Source organism: Podarcis erhardii (assembly GCF_964252035.2).
Source record: "Podarcis erhardii genome assembly, chromosome: 7".
NCBI classification, from domain to species: Eukaryota; Metazoa; Chordata; class Lepidosauria; order Squamata; family Lacertidae; genus Podarcis; species Podarcis erhardii.
The window spans coordinates 17,873,409-17,888,708 of NC_138511.1; the positions used below are offsets into that span (position 1 = coordinate 17,873,409).

General features: G+C 47.6%; 1 protein-coding gene across 6 annotated transcripts in view; it reads left to right on the forward strand.

Moving 5' to 3' along the window:
- Positions 1 to 15,300, forward strand: part of CASZ1 (castor zinc finger 1) — a gene marked incomplete at its 3' end in the record, with an annotated part of 444,050 nt that overhangs the window by 332,306 nt on the left and 96,444 nt on the right. The window lies entirely within an intron of this gene.

The window sequence follows — 15,300 nt, forward strand, 5'->3', positions numbered from 1 at the left end:
CAAAGAAGCTTTGAATTCTAATTTCCCCATACTAAAGATGGAGTAAAAATTTATTAGCTCCTGAAGGAAACCAATGCCCTTGTTCTTTCTTTTCTGTTAGCAAGTTCTTTTAGACAAAGTCAGACTATTGGTCCATTTAGCTCAGTGATGCCAACACTGACTGGCAGCAGCTCTCTGGGGCTTCAGAGACAGGGAGTCTCTCCCAGCCCCACCTGGAGATGCCATAGGGGACTAAACCTGGCACCTTCTGCAGGCAGAACAGGTGCTCTTGCCACTAAGCCGCAGCCCTTCCCCAGCACACACATAAGTGGTTGATGTTTTCGGAATATTTGATCAAAGTGGAAAAATCTTGTTCTGCTTTTCTGGTTAGGTCAGTTCTGAGCTGGGCTCACCTGATCAGGAAGCTTGTTTCAAACGTGGCCAAATCCTTATGCTTTTACAGTTTGTTTTCTCCTTGGCATCTTTTCCTTCAAAAGGTTGGCTTTGAAACTGACAGCCGGGTGGTGTGTCCAAGCTACTCAGATTACAAGTTTTTTTCAGTAGAACCCAAACGATGGAATGCTTAAAAAAAAAATCACAAGAGACAAAGGCAAGAACATCACCCCAGCAGAAATTCCACACAAATTTGGGCAAAGCTGGGCAGACAGTGGAGAGAGGGTGTTTTATCTCTCTTTTTCTCTCTCTCTGCCCCTCATAAAACTTGAACTTGGGGAGTAACCAAGTGAGAAACCCCAGTGTTGTTTAGTAGAATAGCTGGACTAGGGCCAGAGAGACCTCAGTTCAAGTGTACTGAACCTTGGGAAAGTAACTATTTCTCAGCCAAATCCACCCATGGGGTTGTTGTGAGGATAAGTTAAGGGAGGACCATGTACATTGCCCTGTGCGCTTTAGAGGAAGTGTGGGGTAAAAAAAACAAAATACAATGAGTTAACACAACCAGGTCTCTCAAAAGGAAGAAGTTCTTCATGCTACACTTCAGTTAACTTGAGGAACTCACTGCCACAAGATACAGAGTTGGCCACTAAGCAAAGCCAGCTTTTTTCAAAAAGAAAGTGAGGGTGATTATTACTTTTCCTTATTCCTTTGTTGCATGCCAAGAATGGCAGTTTCTTTCTTTCTTAAGGGGGCAACAGAAGCTGGCCTTTACTGCCCCAGGCCACCTTCATCTCAACTCAGCCTCCTGTTAGGGATTTTTGTGAGTCAGATCCAGCAACATCTTGAGTGGCAGCAGATTCCTCAAACCAGGTCTAGGGGATGAGGACTGTGCTGTTCATTGAGGGATTTCCCCCCAGCCCCAGTTAGCCAAGAGCCCCGGATATTAAGCCCTCCTTTCTCAACCTTGGGCCCCCATATTTTGTTGGACTACAACTCCCATCATCCATAGCTAGCAGGACCAGCGGTCAGGGATGATGGGAGTTGTAGTCCAACAACATCTGGGGACGCAAGGTTGAAAAAGGCTGCATTAAGCTGTCAGAAACTATCCTTTCCATTGGGTTGGGATGGCTAGTATTAGCAGCATCTTCTGTTCTATCCTCTGCTACCTTATTCTGAGCCCAGGGATGATACTAGCATCGGAATAAACAACATTAAAAATTGCTTGCAGCTCCCCACTCTTCTCTTTACTTAAAATAAATGTTTGAAAAATATGTGCCAGGAAAGAAAGAAAAAAAAATGTTGCTTGCCTAAACTTACACCCTATGAAGAAACTTAATGGGCACGGGCGGTCTGAATCTTTTGCATCCATTATTCTGGGCCAGAAGAGGGAGGGAGGGAAAGCCAAGACCTGGATCCCCTGGAAGCAAGCAGATGAATTTTTATTTTGATCTAAACGTCTCGAACCAAAGGCATTGAAGGAAGCGGGGCAAAGTCACCACCAGCGCAAGGTGCCAGAGTGCGGAAGCGTAACTCTCCCGCTAATGCCTTTGGACGCCGGCTCTTCTGTGACAGTTGCAGCTCAGGCAAACAGATTGGAGGGTTCCAGACGTGCCTTTTGTGGGGGGCAGGGTGCCATTTGCTTGATGCGCCTTTTGGCTGCTCAGGTGAATGAGATTGGGGGCAGGGGAAGCCTTTCTTGCAAGGTTTCCAGGTCTGTCTCCAAAGCGTGCTCCCTCCTGCACCTTTAATAAATAGCATCGTTATTACCCTTACTCCTATAAATGTTATTACTATTGTTATTTATGGAATTCCTACCCTGTCCTTTGTCCGGAAGGAGCCCAGGGTGGCAAACAACAAATTAGTAAAACATAGCAATTAAAATAAAATAAATGGCGTTTTAAATGTTGGGTTGTATCCAGTGGTAGTCATACTCAGCGTAACTCCACTGAAGTGTAAGAGACATGATTTGTTGTTGTTGTTTAATTTTAAATTCCAGCCTTAATCCAAAGATCACAGGGCAGTTTATAACATCAATGCTAATTTATGAACTCCATTAATCTGAAGGGGTCTGTTCTGAGAAAAGCCTTCTTGGTGGTGGTGCTCCTAGACTCTAGAACGCCCTCCCTGGAGAAGCTAGACCGACTCTCTCCTTGCTATTCTTCTGCCACCAGGTGAAGACTTTGTTCCAATATTTGGGCAATTCACTGATTTAATGAAAGTGCTGTTTTCATTGTAATTATTTGTACGCTTCAAACAGATTTTATATATGTTGTATCAATTCTTTTATTTTTAAAAAATGATTTCCCCCCACCCCTCTGTTTTTAGCCATTCTTGTTTTTAACTTTAAACCACCTTGGTATAAATAAATATAGAATGGTGATAATAATAAAGCCTAGTTGCGTACAACCTGTTCAGAGCATCTGAACACATTGTAAAATGAACAGGGTCCAAGGAGATTCCATCACAACTCTTGTTTGTGAGGATCACTCGGCACCCTCATTTTCGCAGCTTCTCTCTTTCACACATCATCGTAGTCCTCAAAGCCTGCAACTTCTCCCAGGTCGTGTCTCTTCCACTGTCAGGAAGCAATGCTTGCCTCTTGCTCTGTGGTCCAAGGTCTCCTGCATTGTTCCTCTCCCCTGCCTGCGTGATCAGGATGTGGGGTTTTTTTGGCAGGGGGAGAAGGGGAAGTGGGCTTCCCCAGTTTGTGCTGCTCATGGGGTTGGGGTGGTTAGATGTGGAAAGCCAGGCGTGTGTACGGGTGGAGGGAGAGGGGTTGCAGACTCCTTGCAGCGAAGGTGTTAACTAATAGCAGGTGATTAAACATGACAAGCGTTGACATTTCTTTGTGGGCTTCTCAGTACCAGCCCTGCCAAGAAAGAAGCTATAAAGGCTGACATTTTGTGTTATGCACTGAGGTTTTTAATAGACAGCCTTCCTCCTCTCTGTTTATTTCTTTGCTTCGTTCCCTCTTTCGCTGCTCCTTTCATTCCTTTCGCTGCCTGCATCCCTCTGTTTGCGCTTAAATGTCTCGACCCTTTCTCCCCAAACCTCTTCATTTTTTCACATTCTCTCTCCCCCTCTCTTCCTTTTCATCCCCACCAGCAGATCAGAGTTTAGTTGCGTGCCTTTATTTTTGCCATCCTGCTTTCCGCTATCCCTCTGTTCCGCGCGCTGAAATCCTCTCTCTCCGGCCGTTTTGACACAGTGAAACTTCGGCTCCAGCCATTCAAATGCATTTTTCCTGACTCCTGGACTGTTCTCAGAGATCGAGTTTAAAAACATGGGGAGGGCAGAGGGAAGGCAGGCAGCTCTCCGGAGAAGAAGCCTGTGCCTCCTCTCCCCCAAGCTGGGTGAACAGTGCCAAAGTTGGACCACTAACTCTATCCCTAGCTGGGCTCCTCTCTCCACTGTTAGAGGGAGGCAACCCTGTTTTCTTTTATAAATAAATATGCCATTTTTTTAAAGAGTCTTTTTCCGTTCCCTTCCTCTCCCTTCCACCAACTCCCCCTTTCTTTCCCCCTCGCTGATTTCTTCCTTTGCTTTCTTGTCCCTTTCTCGCATACTCTCTGTTGCCTCTCTTCTCCTTTCTGGAGGGAGAAGTGGGTGTCCTGAAGCAATGCCGTAACCACCATCAGATTAGACAGTTGTTCCCGGGAGCAGGTGCTTTTGTGGGATGGGTGCTCTGTGTGTTGTCTTTTAAAAACAGAGAACATTTTTTTGGCTTGACTCATAAAATGGTATTCTTTGGAGCTTCCACCCTCTTTTTCTTCTTCTTCTTTTTTTTAAAGTTCAGGGGCCGGGCAACTGAGTTTTAGGAACAGTTGCTAGCTTTATTCTAAAAAGAAGGCAACAGTTGTGCGGAGGGGAAAGGACGGGACAACTGCAGATTCTCTCTCTCTCTTTTCATACCTCTGGGAAGGGCATTTGGAGGTGACGGCCATTGCCGCATCCCCTTTCCATAGCTGGCCCGACTGGCTGGCTGCATCGCTGCTGACTTTCAAATTTGCCATGCACAGTTTGCGTGTATAGGATTTGCTCGGTGTAAGCAGAAACCCGTTTTTTCAAAGGCGGGAAGGTTTGAGTGCAGCCCATCTAAACCCAAGGCACGCCCTAGCAGAAGAAAGATGCAGCCATCAGCGGCTGTAAACCACGGTAACTCAGTCGAGCCTCCAAGTCTAGAGGCAGTCTACCTCAGTAATGCCAGAGGCTAGAGGAGAATAGGAGGGGCTTCTTGTTGAGTCCAGCTTTGTGAAGCTTCCCAGGCTTGTGAACTGATTGCTTTGGGAAGCAAAATGCTGCCATAGATTGGGCACGGGGAGCCTGTGTGCCCCCCTACAATGTATTTGGTACTGGGATTGTTGGGGCAGTACACCATTAGCCCTCATGGACAAGGCTCCACTGAGGCCACAGGTTCCCCCTTCTTGACCTAAGTGGCTCTTGTTTCTGATCCAGGTATAAGTTCTTACATTCTTAAAATTCTGGACAAGTTCAGGGCGGGAAGGGGGCAGATTGCCAACTGCTCCAAAGTCCTCGAGCTGCTCTGAGGAGGGTGCCTCTACTTTGCCATGTTGGCAGTTGAAGGGGGCTTTGATTGAGGTGCTCAGCCTTCATTTCCTGGTTCAGGCCTTCCATAAATAATGCTTGCGCTTGGATGCCTTCCAATCCCCCGTGTGTTGTCCAATGTTTCTCCAGAACTGAATGTTTGGTTGGCATGCCGAGCTGAATGCTGCTCGGTGGAGCATCAGCTTTGCATGCAGAAGGTCCCAGGTCCAACCTCTGTTGTTTCCAGGTAGAGCTAGGAATACCTCCCACCTGGGAGAGCTGCTGGCAGCCAGTGTAGTCAGTATTGAGCTAGATGGGCCAACAGTCTGATTCAGTATAAGGCACCTTCCTCTGTTTCTGTTCAAATGCATTCAAAAGGAGGGTACAGTCACCTTTCACCTTCCCCACTCCAGACCAGTTTATCGCTACCAAAAGCCAATATGCATTGGCCGTCTTTCTCAGGGAATATTAGACCTGAAACAAAAGTCTTGAGTGAAGGACATATTGGCTGCAGCCAACTGAGTAATATTAGAGTGCATGAGAATTTAAGAAGAGCTCTGGATCTTGATCAGGCCAGTGACCCATCTTGTCCAATATCCTGTTCTCACAGTGGCCAGCCAGATGCCTCTGGGAATCCCACAAAAAGCACCACTGAAAATAAATAAACCTAAGTAGGTCATGTCCATTAACTTCAATGAGACTACTCTTAAGTAGGGCTGGCATTGAATGCATCCCTCTATTTGCATTCCGCTGCCCCCTCAAAGCCCAAATAGGAACTTCTCTGAGTCCGCTTTCCATGTGTCTCCCACCGATCTTTCTCTTTCCTTCCCATCAGATGCTCCTCCCGTCCACCAGATCTCATTGATCCAACTCTACAGACAGTGACTTCAGCACAAGCTGCCAAGTAGGGCAGATCAATAGGTATCTTGAAAGGGAAGGGTGGTTGGCAGCTGGGGCAGCTGTTTTGGTCCCCCCCACTTCCATCTCTCTCTCTCCTCTCCCCTCCCCTCCACCCAGTCACTGCCTCTTTTGTTGCCATCAGTGGGAGAACAAGAACAGGAGATGCTGCAAGGGCAGTAGCCAGGCTGGAATTACTTAGGCAGTGTCCAGAATGTTAGATAAACAATATCCTGTTTTCCCAGGGATTTGTGCCTGCAGATTTAAAACCCTAAGAAATGGTACCAATTCTCTTGTTTGCTAAAAACCACAACAGAAAAACAAAAAACAAATCTCCCAGTTGAAAAGAGAGGGGGTGAAACGTTTCCCTCACCTTACATTCTCAGCATCCCTTCTTAAAAACCAGAAAAGATCAGGTTTTTATTTTAAATGGAATAATAAGTTTCTAGCCCTCATGTTATCAGAAAGGAATCTTCTTGGCCAGTGAGCCAGAAGTCTTTATGCTTTCCACCTCAGAAGGTGTTAGGTTTTTAAGCAGAGGTTGGATGGCCATCTGTCAGGGATGTTTTAGTGGAGATTCCTGCAGTGCAGGGGGTTGGACTAGATGACCCTTGGTGTCCCTTCCAACTCTAGAGTTCTATGATTCTTAACATATTGGTTGGCTCACTATCTTATCTGATAAGTTTGATCAGTCTTGAGCTGTCTACTTTTTGTTCGTTGGTTTTTTGCTAGAATCCCCATGGTCAACTCAAGTATGTTAAATTTACAAAGCAAGCAGGCACTGTTTGGATTCTCTTTGAAAGCCAGGTGTAACTAAGTGATCTTGACTCTGCGCTCTTGATTAAGAATGCAGGAAGTACCTCACTGGGTTTTATAGAAGGCTCCCCATGTCCCAGTATCCTTTGCAAGTGCCCCAGTACTAGATGCCCCACCAGGAACTGGTCAATAGTCTCCTTTCTTACCCAGTCCTGAGCTAGAGCCATTTGCTCCACAGGATTGCCAGCCAGTTTAAGAGGACAAGCAAACCAAGCTGTTGCTTTGGTATTCTTTGCAAGGATAGAAGCACCTGTCCATTTCAGTTTTCTCTGTTTCTCTCTTCCCCCCTCGGTCTTTAATTCTGCATGCCACATTTCTGCAGCCGTTTGCAACTGATTATGCATTTTTGTAAACTCTGGTTGGAAATTACAAAATTTGGGAAAGTGTGGATTTTGAAGGATGGGTGTGTTTCAGTTCTAATGTTGTGAATTTGACACATTTGCCTTTAAAGTCAAACAGAATCAGTTTTCTCCCCCATCCCAGATTCTTAGGGGCTTGTGTGCATTCTGGGGGGCTGGAGTAGCAAACGTCAGCATCTGAGGTGTTGCAAGGAATCCTGGTAGCTGATGGGGCATCAGCCAGCCACTTGGGCAAGTGCCCCCTGCTCTTAGCTCACAGGCATGCCTCGATTGTGCATGGCATTTTCCTGAGAGTCCGACGGATAGTTTTGCAGGGCGTTCTTAGGTGGTTGGCAGCGGGGAAGGTTAGGCTCTGGCCTGTGCTTTCCCTTCTCCTTTCCCGTTCTCCGAGCCCTCCATTAACCTGTTAGCCACCTCTCCCTCTAAGCAGGTGCCGAACGCTTCTCTGCAGTAAAAGTTAATGAAATGAGTATTTCGGGATAGGGAGGGGGGCGGGAGGGAAGTGGTGTAGTGCACCCTCGGGCCCAGGGCTTATTAATGGTGACCCGCCATTAAAAGACGAAAGTGCTAACCTGGTCATATTTAGCAGCTTTCGACAGCATCCCCACGGCCTCCACCAGCAATATCAACTCCTGCCTCTCTCTCTCCCCTCAGCCCTGGGCCAGCAGGAGCTGACTCCGGACTTTTCTTTGCTACGATGACTCTGCTGAGTGTCTCCAAGCTGCCGCCTCCGCCACCGCTGCCAAGCAAGGAGAAACTGGCCCACCCCCTCCCCTTTCCCTGCCGCTGTTTGGAGCAGCTCTGCAGCCTTTTAAATGCCAGGACTTGGCAGGGGATCGGATCCTGGCTCTTGAGCTTTGCTGAACCTAGAGAACCGAGGAGGGATTTTTGCCTTGGGGGAGGCCATGCCCTTATACCTTTAATATGCAGGTCCCATTTCTGGTCAGAGAGCAGAGAATGGGTTAGCATCACATGACACTCCTGAACAGCACCCCCTCATTTCGGGGAGTGAGGAGGGTCCCCTCTGGAACACAAAGCTGGCTCCAGCCACGGAGGCAAACTGTAACAGCATCCTGCAGGGACCTCGCTCAGCTTCAGAAGTGTCTTGGAGAAAGAACAAATGTGTTATATTCGTGTGTGTGTGTGTGTGTGTGTGTGTGTGTGTGTGTGTGTTTGGGGGCAGGGGGTTTACAAACACTTAGCAGCTTGCGGGCTGAGCAATATCACCTGGTGCCTATTGGAAATAATAGGGTGGGAGGAAAGGGACCCAACAGGATGTGGAGCCACAGCCAATGACCAGTGGAATCAACTAATTCTAATTTCATAGAATTGTAGAGTTGGAAGGGACCCCAAGAATCATTTAGCCCAACCCTCTGCAACACAGGAATCTCAACTAATAGCATCCATGACAGGTGGCCTCTGCTCAAAAACCTCCAGTGAAGGAGAGTCCACCACCTTCCAAGGGAGTCCGTTCCACAATTAAACAGCTCTTACTGTCAGGAGGTTATTCCTGATGTTTAGTCAAAATCTCCTTTCTTGTCACTTGAAGCCATTGGTTCAGGTCCTAGCTTCCAGAGCAGGAGAAAACAAGCTTACTGCATCTTCCATGTTACAGCCCTTTAGATATTTGAAAACGGCCATCCTGTCTCCTCTCAGTCTCCTCTTTTCCAGCCTAAAAATCCCCAGCTCACTCAACTGTTCCACCCATCATCTGTCTTGCTGAGTTGAACAAGGGCAACCCTGAAGCAAAGTTGGGTGGGTAGGTGATAGGCAGTGCCACCGCTGCCCACAGGCTGGTTGTAAATAAGAAGGTGGGCATGCAGGGAGTGGCTGAGGTTGGTGGGGCAGCGGCCTCATCCGCCCCAGTGGACCAGCCTCCCCTTCCTTGCAATTCATAGGATGCAGCTGAGGAGAGGTTTCTGGTTTTCATTACCAAGGAGGAAGTAAAGAAGATGGTAGGGTTCCTCCCTCCCCCCAATAGTTATGATGTTGCTCAGCTTACATTAAGACCAAGTGAAAGCAAGTTCATTTAGGATATCAAACAGTAAGAAATAACCCAAGCCCTTGAGCCAGCTTGCAAGTTGGACCTGAATTCAAGTCCCAGCAGAGAGGCAGGCAGCATGGTGTGGACTACAACTCCCATCATCTCTAACCATTGACCATACCGGCTGCAAGGACTGATGGGAGTTGGAGCCCAGTGACATCTGGAGGGGCATCACATTGGCTTCTCCTAGAGCAGGAGCTGATGTTTGAAACCAGTAGAACCCAAGGCAGTTAATAGGACCTAGACCAGAGGTGGTTAACCTGTGGTTCTTCATATGTTGCTGAACTACAACTCCCATCACCCCCTGGACCATTGGCCATGCTGGAGTTGGAGTCCAATGACTTCTGGAGGTGCAGCAGTTAGCATGTCAGCCTGAAGCTGGGGAGAGCCAACCATAAAGCTCCCTGACTGACCTTGGCCCCATCCCTAACTCATCACCTAAGAAGGGCTTGGCTTCCGGATGAGGTTAAAGACCCAGTCATAGCCTGGATAGCTCCATTGGTTAGAGCATGGTGCTGATAATACCAAGGTTGCAAATTCAATCCTCATATGGGACAGCTGCACATCCCAGCTTTGGATAGATGATCCTCAGGGTTTCTTCCAACTCAACAATTCTGTGATCCTGTTCACGCAGTAGCCAAACAGTTGTTTACAAGCAGCCCCCCGAGAGGGTTGCTTTGAGGACAAAACGTGGCAAGTGAGCAGTGAGCATGAGCTCCTAGGAGGCAGGGTGAAGAAAAATGTAATACGGTTTGGTCTGTACAGCCAGAGTAGCACCATGATGATCCAGCCTACACATCCAGACTCCTGCGGCATCAGTCCAACTCCTCCTTTGCTTCTGTGCTTTCTCCTTCTCCCCGGCATAGCCAGCCAGGGCAGGTTGCCACTCTGTCGTGGCCGGGATCTCCAAAGCCTCCTTGAAGGAGCCGCGGCTGCCGCTTTGGCAGCCGCACCAGAGGGGCAATCCTCTCTCACACTCGCGCACACACATTTGGCTCCATGCCCTGGCTGATCCAGAGCCAGGTCTTACAGCAAATCTCTGCATCCTGTTAGAAATCCTTAATCAGCTGGAGGCGGCTTTTGGGGAGGGGCTGGGGGCTGGAGAGGAGGGGGGATAAATAACATCCACCCCCCACCCTTCAAGTGGATCTGGTGGCAAATCATATTTTCTAGATGTACAGACAGAACGCTTTCTAAACAGATAGGTGGAGGAGAGCTGGCTGTAGGTGTCCAGGGTTGTGGAAATGGCCCTCTGTATGTGCTAGAGGCATGCCATCCCCGCCCCTCTGTCTTGCTGAAAAGCAGGTAAGGCCCCCTGCATGGAACTCTGGGAAAACTCTCAAGAAGCCTGTATATCAGTAGGCTTCTCTGGGTAACCACAGTGGTTCATACCTTGTTCTGCAGTGTGCTTAATCCGACCTGGAAATGTCTTTGGTAGGATACATCTGGGGAAATTTGCAAAGCACACATGCTGTGCATTCCTTTAAAAACATACACCACCAGCAACAGCAACCAGGACACCAGTAGCAAAGAGTGTAAATAATGTCCCACTTCAGGTGTGTACAGAGTTACACCCTGGCACATATCAGGCCTTGGAAAGGGCCAGCCCAAAAAAGTTTTGGTGTTTGACACCTCAGATCTAATTTCTGCTTATGAACTGATGGCTCGGTCCCATGGGAAGCTCTCTTCCATGAGCCGTATTGGCCCTGCTTGTTTCAGTGGGGCATGCCCCGGCGAACATCCCGGTGGCTAGCACACCCTGCATGTCTGCTTTTGCTCTCAGAGGTCTCCAAAATCATTGGCTTAGAGTATCTGCCTCGCTTTGCTCCGCAATAGGGCTGCCTCTGAGCGTTGCGCTTCATTCAGGGAGCGGAGAGGGGAAGGGGGGGAGTTGATTCAGCGGGCCTTCCCAGGCTGGCCCCTCCTGTCTTCTCCCACAGCTACCGTTTATTGCTGCGAATAACGCTGATGGATCTGAACAGCTCCAGCCAGGCGACCAGGGGAAAGAATAACAGGCTCCCGATGTCGGGGGCGATTAAGGGCCATTGCTATTTAGGGAGAGACTGGTGGATTTAAGGCCGCTTCTGTTCTATTGTCTCGGCCTCTCGGGGCACTGGAGACAGGAATTTGGTGGATAAATTGGGGTGGGTGGGAGCAGGGGGGCATGTAGGGGGCAGAGGCCAGGTCTAAGCATTTCCGACCTGTCTTGGAATTGACCAGCAGTCCAGGCGTGGGTTTGGACAAGGGCACCCAGGGCAGAGTGAACCTAGAATGGGAAATCAGAGTTATGAACAAGCAGGGGGCATGATCCAGCCATGCACATGGCCCCTGCAGTAGGGTTGGGGAAGGAGTGTGATTCACTTTGCATTGAAAGGCGAACGTCACTGAATTCACAGTTTCCGAAATAGCCGCTCTTTGAAATTTGCACTTCTTCAAATTTTGCCATGCCAAGTAGTGTATAGAAAAGTGTCTTCCTAGGGTAAAGAATGAATATAAAGGCATATATAGTGGTGAAAATAAAATGCAAAGATGCATTATATATGGGGAAATTGCTTTGCAAAACTGCTAGGCAACATTACATACAGAAATGTGGATGTTGGGAGAAGTTTGCACTAAAATGCTGAAGAATTTTCAGGAGGGCTTTTTAGAAAGAGATTTGTGAACCAACCTGGAAATGTGGGAAAACAAGAAACTGAGATAAACCAAAATTGGTATATTCACCCACCCCTACTATGAAGGAACGACTTGGAAGGGAAGTTTGGATGGTATTTTGATTCTGTGTAGCTCTGTGATGAATCATCCCATGCTCTGTATTTAATGACACAGCCATCTTCTTCCTCACAATGATTGCCTTATATCTCCATATATGTTGGTTACATTCACTCCAATGTTTTTTCTTTAGACTTTCTTTGGACAGAATTCCACAGCAAGGTCCTCTATAAAGTGCTAATTCTTTTATTGCTGCGGCTTAGTAGCTGGTCAAATGAAAAGGAATTGAGGCTAGGCATAAACAAAATATTGCAGTGTGAAACGCCCCTGTACAGGATACTCCATTCCATTTAGTCAGTCGTCATTGGGCTGTTAGGGGAAGTCCCCCCCCACACCCATTTGAGTCCCCCCGTAAATCTTTTGTACTTCCTGAAACCTAAGGATGCCCCCAAGCCTGCACATACCTTGTTCAGCATCCCATTCTCACAGTGGCCAACCAGATGCCCCTAGTGGGAAACCCACAAGCAGAACCCGAGCACAATAGCACTCTTTTCTCTTGTGATTTCCAGCAACTAGTATTGAGAAGCATACTGCTCCAGCAGTTAGACTTCACCCCTGGAAGTGCACTCCATTGACTCTGGAGACAGATGCCAACCCCTACCTGCAGCATCAGTGGCGGTAGAACATAGCCATTGTGGCTAGTAGCCATTGGTAGCTTTATCCTTCATGAATTTGTCTAATCCTCTTGCAAATACATCCTCTTGTGTGTGGAAGTTGATGTTTCATCTACAAAACCATTGGCACTCACCTCTGAAGATCAGGGACAGCTTATTAACTTTCCAAGTGAAGGCATGGGCAGTTTAGGGTTGGAGACAGATGATAGCTGTGATTGTTCTCTCTCTCTCTCTCTCTCTCTCTCTCTCTCTCTCTCACACACACACACACACACACACACACACACCACCACAAATTAAACAAATGTGGTATAACATAGGTGCTGCAATATGCATACTCAATCATGTCTGCTCAAACAGATATTGCAGGTTGTTGTTCTGCTTCAAAATCCTGCTGGATCTGTTTGACCAGAGACAATAACAGGGCAAGCACTTTTCCTGTTAATGATGCCTCTTGTCCATCCACATTCTTAGTGTCCAGTAGGTCCTTCTTTAAAAAACACACTTAGTTGGAGGCCATGGAAAGGATCTGAATTGTTGTAAACTGTCTCTTGATGAAGAGTGTTTTATAAATAGATGGGATATACAGGCCTGAGGGATAGCTCAGTTGGTACAGCACAAGACTCTTAATTTCAGAGTTGTAGATTGTGGGTTCAAGCCCCACCCTGGGCAAAAAGATTTCTAGATGACCCTTGTGGTCCCTTTCCTACTCTACAATTCTATGATTAAAATAAATTTGGCAAAATAGGAAGGTGAGGTCATACCTCTTCGACAAACTGCTGAAGAGGGACAGTGTAGAAAGTGAAGTTGACAAGGCAGCAAGTGAAATTCAGTGTTAAATTGAGCAGGCAGCTTTATACCCAAACCAAACACCTGGATTACCTGCAATGTATAGTAGGCGTGTTCACAGGGGGCCGTTTGTTGCTGGCCATGCTGCAGCTGCTGCAAAAGTCACTCCTGACCAGTGGTACTTTGGCATTGTACCTCCTCCCCCCGCCCACCCCAAGATCTAGCAGTGGTTCATTCCACCTCTCTTCATCCCCATAACACTCTGGATAGCTTTACAGGGAGATTTAATACTACTACTAATAAATAATAACAATAACAACAACAATAATACCGTATTTTTCGCCACATAGGACACACCGGCCCATAGGACGCACCTAGTTTTTTGGGGGGGAAATAAAGAAAAAAAATTATTTTCAGCGCGCCCCAAGCTTCTGGGTGCAGGCAATCTCTCCGCTAGCCGTGGGAGAGCTGCGTCTCCCACGGCTAGCGGATAGCTTCCTGAAGCCTGGAGAGCGAGAGGGGCCCCCTCGCTCTCCAGGCTTCAGCGAAAGCCTGCATTCGCCCCATAGGACGCACACACATTTCCCCTTCATTTTTGGAGGGGAAAAAGTGCGTCCTATAGGGCGAAAAATACGGTACTTTTTTCCAGCTTGGGCAGGAAAAGTGTCCAACCTATTTTCTCTAATGAAGTACCAGTAGCCTCTTGTTGATGGTGCCTCTCCATGCAGAGGCCTCCCCTTACCCATGAAAGAAGCATTTTGTTGCAGCCAATAGAATATGGTTGTGGTGTGTGTTTTGATTGCGGGATTGTGTGGGTGTGCTGCCCATGGCAGTTTCTCCAGTTTGCAAATGTGCTCATGGGTTGGCAACCCCTCTGGTAGGGTAGAACGTGCCATTTTAGGGAGCGAACCTTCATTTTTGCAAATTTATTCAGCAAAGTCTACATTTGATGAAGAAGTGCATAAGCTGCTTTCGGAAAACCAAAGAATTTTAATTTTACCTTCTGAAAATGTCATGTAATGCTACATAGTGTTAATAATAAATAATATAACTGCAAGTACTTGGCAATCATTTTTAATGATTTATTGCACACACATTGCACACACGTTTTACTTCCCAAGCATAGAAATCATATTAATTTAACCAAAATACCTTTTGAATTCACAAGTCATGTAGCAACTTTTTAGCACCCCTAAATTTTGAAAGCTGAAAAATTCAACATGCCCTAGTGGTAGGGGTCTTTGGATCGCCACCCCAGTGGCAGTCCATACAGGAAAGGTTTAAAATAAGGCATATTTATCAACTGATGTTTTATTTGAGAGTACAAGGGGAGGGGCAAACACACACAAGCAGCAGGGCAGCAGCCCAAAGTGGGTGGAGGTCTGCTAGTGTGGTGCATGTGTTGCAAAAGCGCATGACTGAGGACAGCTCCTAAGTCCTGCCTTTAGGCAATGGTCTGGATGCAGCCTGAGGCTGAGAGACAGTCATTTCCCCAAGACCATCTGGAGAGTTTGTGGCAGAGGCAAGATTTGTGCCAGCATTTTCCTGGTCCAGAGCTCAGCCTCCTTACCCACTGTGCCGTCTTGGCCTCACACAGATAACACATTTTTCCAAGGCTCTCTTTCCACCCACCCAGGAAAAGGCAGCCTCCAGCTCTCAGGGAGCTTTCAATCCAGGCCTGGGATTGGCAGAGCAGAAGCAGGCATCTGCTGATTTCCCTGACCCTACCTGAGCAGGCCCTCTGACCCCCATTGCCAGCAGCTCCGAGCCCTCTGCTGCTTGGGGATCTGGTTCTCTGTCTCTGGGGCTTTGCTGGCGGCCCCGCTTCCCTTTGCCGACTCACCAGAGGACAGACTCCCCATCCGCCTGCTGGTAGCCCAGCGAGGCAGGAGACCCTGGCTTGGTCTGCCGTGGAAGGAGCCTCTTTTTCTATATGGAGATGGAGAATTTAGGCTAATGGAGCTCAACCATCTCTAATTTTGCGATGGCAGGAGGATTTTGATTGAAAGTAATTAAGCAAGCTAGCTGTAAAATTAATTAAAGCAAAAGGGGGGATTTTTTTATTGGATTGGATAGCGATATAGCGGCTGTC